This window comes from Corvus brachyrhynchos, unplaced genomic scaffold, assembly GCF_000691975.1.
Source record: "Corvus brachyrhynchos isolate BGI_N302 unplaced genomic scaffold, ASM69197v1 scaffold444, whole genome shotgun sequence".
Lineage (NCBI taxonomy): Eukaryota > Metazoa > Chordata > Aves > Passeriformes > Corvidae > Corvus > Corvus brachyrhynchos.
The window spans coordinates 709,380-716,911 of record NW_008237886.1 but is presented as its reverse complement, the minus strand read 5'-3'; the positions used below and the strand labels follow the sequence as shown (position 1 = coordinate 716,911).

General features: G+C 42.3%; 1 long non-coding RNA gene across 1 annotated transcript in view; it reads right to left on the bottom strand.

Annotated features, from left to right (window-relative positions):
• Positions 1-6: 6 nt before the first annotated feature.
• Positions 7-7,532, bottom strand: part of LOC108446320 — a 45,077-nt gene continuing 37,551 nt past the window's right edge. The window contains exons 6-7 of the long non-coding RNA XR_001861479.1: positions 7,262-7,315; positions 7-1,314 (exon numbers count right to left, since the gene is read on the bottom strand). This is a non-coding gene — a long non-coding RNA (uncharacterized LOC108446320). The remainder of the gene's footprint in view (positions 1,315-7,261; positions 7,316-7,532) is intronic.

The window sequence follows — 7,532 nt, the reverse complement described above, 5'->3', positions numbered from 1 at the left end:
GGGCGAGCACGGCTACAACGCAGCGAAGGCTCGAAGCAGCGGCGGGGCAGGGTGGCCACAGCCCGGCCTCCAGCGGGGCAGGGAAGGTGGGCCCCCCGGGGATCCTGGGGACTTTCTCCGCAGAAAGAGAAAACGGCCGCAAAGAACAAGCAGCTTCTCTCTCTCTCGAACCCAGAGAGCGACTGACCCCACACCCAGGTGAAACAAAGGAGTAGCCAAGCCCACCCCACCTCTAGTGGGTAGCTCTTTGTCTTCCTTAAATACCCCAGCGATTTGTTGTCTTAGTAACAGTATGGGGGGAAAATTCCTTTAACAGAAAAAAAAACTAGAACTCTTAAAACCCCAACAGCAGTATAAGAAGATCAGCTGCACAAACCCATTAGTGACACAAGTTGCTTAGGTGGAGCACTTCTGAGCAATATTTTTTTATGCTCTCTGATTTTGCCTGTTGCCCGGGACAGGCATCTTAATAGTACAGATGCACTTTAATATGATATAATCCATGTCCTCCAAATTGTCCCCTGGAGCTATCCAGGAGGCTAATAAGTGATATGATCATTGAAAGTGTGGGACAGCCTCATTCAAGACAGAATGTTGGGGAATATCAAGACTTGGGGACTGTCTGAACATCCCCCCTGACTTAAAAAGCACAGAGCAGGTGGGTGGAGAAAGGGAAACTAAAGAATCTCCCAGATTTTAATCTTCCTTATTTTGGTCTTTTTAGTTGAATCACTTCTACACATTTTTTATTTACCACCTTAGCTGTTGGCCAGGCCTGGTAAACAAGCCAGGTGACTCCTTTATACATACAAGTGGAAATTAGATGGTTGAAACAAAATTTGAAAAAAATGAACAAATTGCTCTGGCTTAGAGGTTGCCAGAAGAAACCTGGGTGCTCTCAGCAGCACAGAATGCAGCATGGGTGAGGTACCAGCAAGCAGCTCAGGGGAGAATTAAACAGCCTCTTCACTGTGCTTGGGATACAGGTTTTGCCCATCTTACAGGGGTTCTTTCTGCCAGACAAGGCACTTGTATCCCAGATTGGTTCTTCGTAACAGTTTGTACTGATAGATCCAACACAGAAAAATCCTGTGCTTCACGGTGGGCACAGCTATTATGGCTTCAGAACAAAAGGCAAAATAAAAGCTGGAAGAAAGTGAAACAAGTTCACCCTAAATGAGATTAATCACATCCACTGCTGATACAATTATTTTCTTACTGTAAGTGCAGCTTTCAAACTTAAAGGCCATCCTTTCTAAACGCTGAGCCATGTATCCTGAGAGCCACTGGACAGGCTTCTGTTCCTTGGAGTGCCTAGAGGAAAAGGAGGACATGGCTCTGTTACAGATCTCAGCTCCATATGTAGCCGGGATCTAAGGTGGCTTTCCATTACTGACCTTCAGTTGCTCCCTTTCTCCTACAAACAGTGGGACTCACCCAGCAGACCCTTTTGACACTGCCCCACTGCATTTGAACTGCATGAGACATTACCAAAAAGCTCTCTCAGCTTTGGAATGAGTCAAAATCACTTTGATTGCTCCAGAAAATTAGCAGCAGGTGTGCAAAGAGATAATACTTTATAATGCATAGCCAAAACTAGGGGGTTTGTAAGATTGAGAAAACAGGGTGGCTACATCCTGTGGATTCAAATATCTCTTCCCAACACATAAAACAGAGGAGTAGCCAAAGTAAGGACAGTGCTTATATTTTCACTCTGCAGTGGCACTCAAATTACACCTTTGATATCAATTTGATAATGACTGCTAAATTGTGAAAAATGAAACTTTGAACACATAATAGGTTGTAGGGTTTTGTTTTGTTCTGCTGGGGGTTTTTTTGTTAAAAATTTTTTTTGTTAAAATTTGCTCAGAGTACTGGGCTACGCTGAGGTTTGGCTCTAGTAAAAAAAGAATCTCTTCTCCTCAAAGGATATAGTCAAGGGATTCTTACCATGGGAAAATATAGTTTGAGGGGTTTTTTTGGGGAACAGATTCAGCAGCACACAGTGAGTTAAAATGGAACTATGCGATGTGAGGATGAGAAATGGGGTTGCCTAAGCAATGTTACCTCCTGTGTCTTGTCTTGAGATACTCTTCACTGTAAACAGCGCCTATACATAATGTAAGAATCTCATCTTAACTTTGGTCTGCTCCTCACATGTTCCATCACATGCTCATGAGTGATGCCTGGGAAAAGCTCAGCAACAGGAGCCATTCTTGGAGTGAATTGGTCTTCAAGCGCTGGAAACAGTTAAAGCTACAGAAACAGGAAGGAACAAGCAAGACTCTCCCACAGAGACTAGAGCCAAACAGTCGGCTGGCAAAGCCTGAAGAACAAAGATGTTAATTTATGTAGCCTCAAAGATTTTTGTGGATGTCCAGCTTCCCTTTGTGGCATTAGTCAAGGCTCAGGCAGACTGAAGAGTAACACCTAGAGCCTGAGCTCTGCCAAGAGCTCGAGATAACTTACTGTGTGATCACCCAGATGTACTGCTTTGATCTGAATGAGGCCATGGTGGTTTTGGCAGATTAACCAGAGTACACAGCCCAGGTTTTTATGCTGGTTTTGTGAGAATAAACAATGCTTGATCTGACAGCATGCTAATACACCAGCAGGCTGTTATACCTACTGCTTTTGGACAAATCTGAATCTTCAGGGTGAGTTTACACTGGATCAATGCTGTGTTTCATGCAATCAGGAGCTCTCAGATTCCAATTTAGAAGTTTGAAAGTTGGATTTACTATATAATCAATAGATGGCCTCAGCTGAACTCTTGAAAATGAATCTGCTCAATGTACTGCACACCACCTAGTACACTTCTATTAACTATACCGGTAGAGAAGTATGTTTCAATGACAGCTGGAATTTCCCTAGCCCCTCTCCCTCTTGCTTCAGCAGTAGACAGAATCCCAGTAGGCTGAAAAAGGATGAGCATATGGCTAAATCCATTACTGTTGTTATTACAGCATTTAACTTCTGTCCCTGGGCTTGTTTAAATGCAATTTGTGATGCACCTTCTCTTTTTCCCAGCAAGGACCACTGATATGGAACATGTACACAGGCTAAAGCTAAAAGAGATCCAGTGTAAAAGAGGATGCATGTATCAAGGGCCAGGAAATATTCTATGGAAACATCATGCCTCATAGGAAGATAAACATGCAGCTGAGAGGCAATTTTGTAAGAGCTGTGGGAAACAACAGTTCTGGGGCCTGTACCACAACTACCTCAAGAAAAAAAAAGAGTGCTCCATATTATGAAACAGTGATAGAAAGGGGACGTTGCTCCTAGTGTGAGTAATGCTTGCAGACACAGTCGGTTCACAAGCAGCCAGGCTGCAGAAGTGTCCTGCTGTTCCTGCAGCTGGGATGGATAAACAATGGGCAGCTGATTGCAGCTGACACTCAATCTCAGGAGACTGGGAGATTCACTGGAAAAGCAGTGGGATTAGAGTACATAAGTACACGGATGAATTAGCCTCATTTTGAGGCTAAACAACAAGTGTGGTTGCCAATAAAAGCAAGAAAAAGCAAGTCGTGTATCACTGAGAACATATGGCTGATGTACAGAATGTCAGTCGTGGCTGACCAGCAGGGCAGAACAAGCCATAGGCTTGAAAAATGAATTAAGTACCAGATTTCATTTGAAATACAAGAGGGAAGAGAACAGTAATCAGGAAGTCTCCATTTTGTCCCAAAAAGGATCGCTCTAAAGAGCCTCTATAATTTTAAGGAGTTTCCAGGACAGTAGACTGAGTTTAGAAGAAGTCCCCTCCGTGCCTGCCAACCAGACCATCCCAGCCTGCCCAAGCACAGGATTCATGACATGGAAGCTGGCCAAGGCCAGGCAGAGCTGCAAGGAAAATGCACCACAACCTCTTCTCCAAAGCTGGTGTAAACCCAAAGCCACTGAGCTGTGTAATATAAAAAACTGAGGCCATTCAACCTGGCCAAATAAGCCCTCCTACTTTAAAAATCTGTGGCTTCTTTGATGTCAGGGAGAGTTTCCACTGTGACAGAAGATACAAATCAGACATTCGAACCTTTGCCACATCTCCAGGTACAATTATTAATGGAAGACAGAACCTCAGCTGCCTGCCAAGGGACCCTGTGTCAACTGAACCAGATCCAGAGAGACTCATTGTCTCAAACATCATGACACTCCCACCTGAAAAGAGAAGAGGTAAAAAAAAAAGGATGCTGAAGTGTGACAACTATTAAATGTGCTGGGAATGGAATATTAGACTGAATATTTACAGGCTGAAGCCAAGAAGAAATTAAATCCCCTAAACACTAGATATCCATTGAAGAAATAAGAGCCATTATTTATATACCTACAAGACCAGCTACTGCATAAGGCTCACACAACTTGTAAAGCTTTTAAAACAATTGGTTCATGATGAATGCTGTAAGGTGAGGATAGACTCAAGAACTGGAATTTGTAAAACAAAGTAAAAAAACATGCTATGAGCAAGACACTGATTTTGAAATACTACATGCTTTGCAACAAGAGCAGCAAAAGTTCTGTGTCCCAATAGGAGTCTGAGGAACAGCAGCACTGTTTTAAAACTAGTGGTCTATAGCATACACGAAAAGCCAGACACACAGGGGTAGAAATGCAGATATAATCTATGCTCTTGGGCATGGAGCAATTCTTTTGCAGCCTAAAGTGGATACACAGTCTGCCCACAACAAAACATCACAAGTGCACCAGGCAGAGACTGTTCATATCAGAGCACTGTATAGAGCACAGTGGCAACAGATCTCTGACTGCAGCAGACACAATGGCAGGCACATTTCCAGGGACAAGCACTGCATCCAGGTGCACTGCTGAAGGCCCTGCAACAATATTTCCCCACTGGACTTTCACTGAGCCAAAACACTCTCAGGAATCATAGTTTAAGGTTGGAAGTGACCACAGTGGGTTGAATTTCAGATGGCTTTTCTCTGCCCATCTCTCCAGCCTGTTGAGGCATTTCTGAAGGGCTGCACAGCCCTTGGAGGTATCAGTCACTCCTCCCAGCTTTGTGTCGTCAGTGAACCTGCTGAGGAGGCCTCTACACCTTCATACAAGTCATTGATGAGCAGGTTAAACAATACTGGGCCCAGTGTTGAACCTTGGGGGGCTCCACTAGTGACAGGCCTCCAGAGAGACCCTGTGCCACTGATCAGAGTGGGATCTGTCATTCAGTTCTCTATCCACCTCACTGTCCACTCATCTAACCCACTCTCCTTGATTTTTCCTATGTGGATGCTGTGAGAGACAGTGCTGAAAGCCTTGCTAAAGCTGGGGCAGACAATCACAGTCCAGGGCTGGCCATGTGGTCAGGAGTAATTGCCACACAGGCTGCTTTCTAGGGTGTAAGTAGCTGTCTAAGCAAGGTCAAATTTTCCATTAAAGAGATAAAGTATAATCCAGAAAATTAAAAGTTGGTTACTTCCCCCTTGGCACACCAGCAATTTCTAGGCACACCACCAACAATACAGGACTCAAGACTAATTACTACTTCTTCTCAAAGGAGCAAGGTATTTACTTATAAGGTATATACTTGAAGGATTACTGCTAGCTCTTCAGCTTCATTGTTTTGAAGTTCACATTATCTCAAATATAATTTATCTGAAGAGGCAATCCATTTCCCTCCTGTATTTCTCATAAAGAATCATCAAAAGATTAACACAGAATATCTCAGTTTTAGCAGCTGTTGGCACACGTGTAACCAAAAGAGGACTAAACCCCAGACAAACTTTCCTCTGTCCTTTCAGGTTTCTCACATGATTTTTGAAGTACATTTTTCCTAGTGGATCCCAGCAAGGTATGACACTAATGTTTTTAAAAAGCTTTCCCAACAGCATTTTATGGCAGAGCTGTCCAAGACAAGAAATGGCACATTAGTGATACAAGAAGTTTCTAACTAGGTGAAGTGCTGTTCTACAAAAAATTCCTTTTTTTTCCCCCTTCAGAGAATAGTCTCTGTATCCTTTCTGACTTTTTAGCAGTCTTTTCTTTTTCAAAGTCCATTTATGCAAGGTATTTTTCTAAGCTTGTTTACTTGCTTGCAATCCATGGAAATACAACATTATTAAAATTAGGTCAACACTGATTTAATAGTCTCTCAGGGAAGTTTTATGTTTGGTATTAATCTCCACCACTGTCTGGCAATAGTAGCCTTATTTAAGATCAGTGCCTGAGGCCAAAAAGGAAGGGAAAGCTCTTTACTCTGGAGACATCTGGAGTGGAGCCTCCCCCATCCTCTACAGAGAGCTTTGCAGTGATATTGAGGAGAGATAAATGAAAGGGCCTAATGAAATGTTAAGGAGAGAATTTTTTTTTGCTTATATAGTTTTGGCAGTCTTTCAGTTTAAATTAGAGCAAACCACCTATTGCCAAACTGGAGACTTACCTTTGAAGAGTCCCTGGGACAATGTGCTGCAATATAAGTATCTCTTCAAAAAGCATAAAGTTGCTGAATTGATGCTTAAAATATTTTAAGTGGGAAAGACGTTACACTCTGCATACTCTTGTGATTAAATATACATTGACGACGTACAATAGACTTGGAGAGGGGTGTATGGATACTATAGCTGCCTTTGTGGGTTTCTTCAAAACAGGAAAAATTTGAAATAACTACATTTCATAAATCAAACATTTATCCCAGTCATCTCCTTGGTTGGTGTTTTTCTGGTTTTGCTTAGCAAGACGTTATTGAGCCGACTGACTCCTGTTTGCATGTTGGAAACATTAACCTATTGCACACCAGGAAATTTGGTTTAATATTACAAAGCTTATGGTTGGAGAGGTTTCAACTCATTTTTCTCTCTTCTCTCTTCAATATGGTATCACCTGCTATTACCAACTGATCTGTTGCTGTCAAAAAAGAGAATCAGCTCATTATGACCAGAAAGCTTAGACTGATTTTCTACATTTCTCAAATTGTGTTTCAGTAATGGCTCATTTAAATTTGCAACTGGTCCCTGTTGTTGCCAGTCTAGTCACACAAGAACAGTTTTTCTTAACTATGCCATTGGCAGCAAGAATAGAAGTGTGTTTCCCAGTGTAAAAATGATCCTATGTAGTCTTCAATGGTCTGGCAACAAAAGTCAGGATCCTGTAGAGAGGCAAACTTCTCAACAAAGAGGCTCCAAAGACAGGGGAAACAGAGAAAGAAAAGGGAATGGCTCAGAAAAAACATCAAGATTATACACTACTCAGTCATGTCTATAAATTGTGTCTGAAACACCTTTGTAAATAGGCCATGACTTCATACCTTCAGTCAGCTCATCTGTAGGTGTGATTGAGACCATCAGATGGGAAGCTTGGCCTGTGTAAAACACACATACATGGGTTTCAATTTGTTTCAAGTATATACAATCTCAATTTTTATTATACCTGGTCCTGCCTATCACTTCTAGCCCTTCAGAGCCATTGACGTCCCCCTTCCTTCTGTTCTCCACATTTTCTTTTTGGCTTTAGCTGAGTGTAGGAAACTATAAAATGGATAGTGGAATAAGTGAAACATAGATACCCAAAGCAGTCCA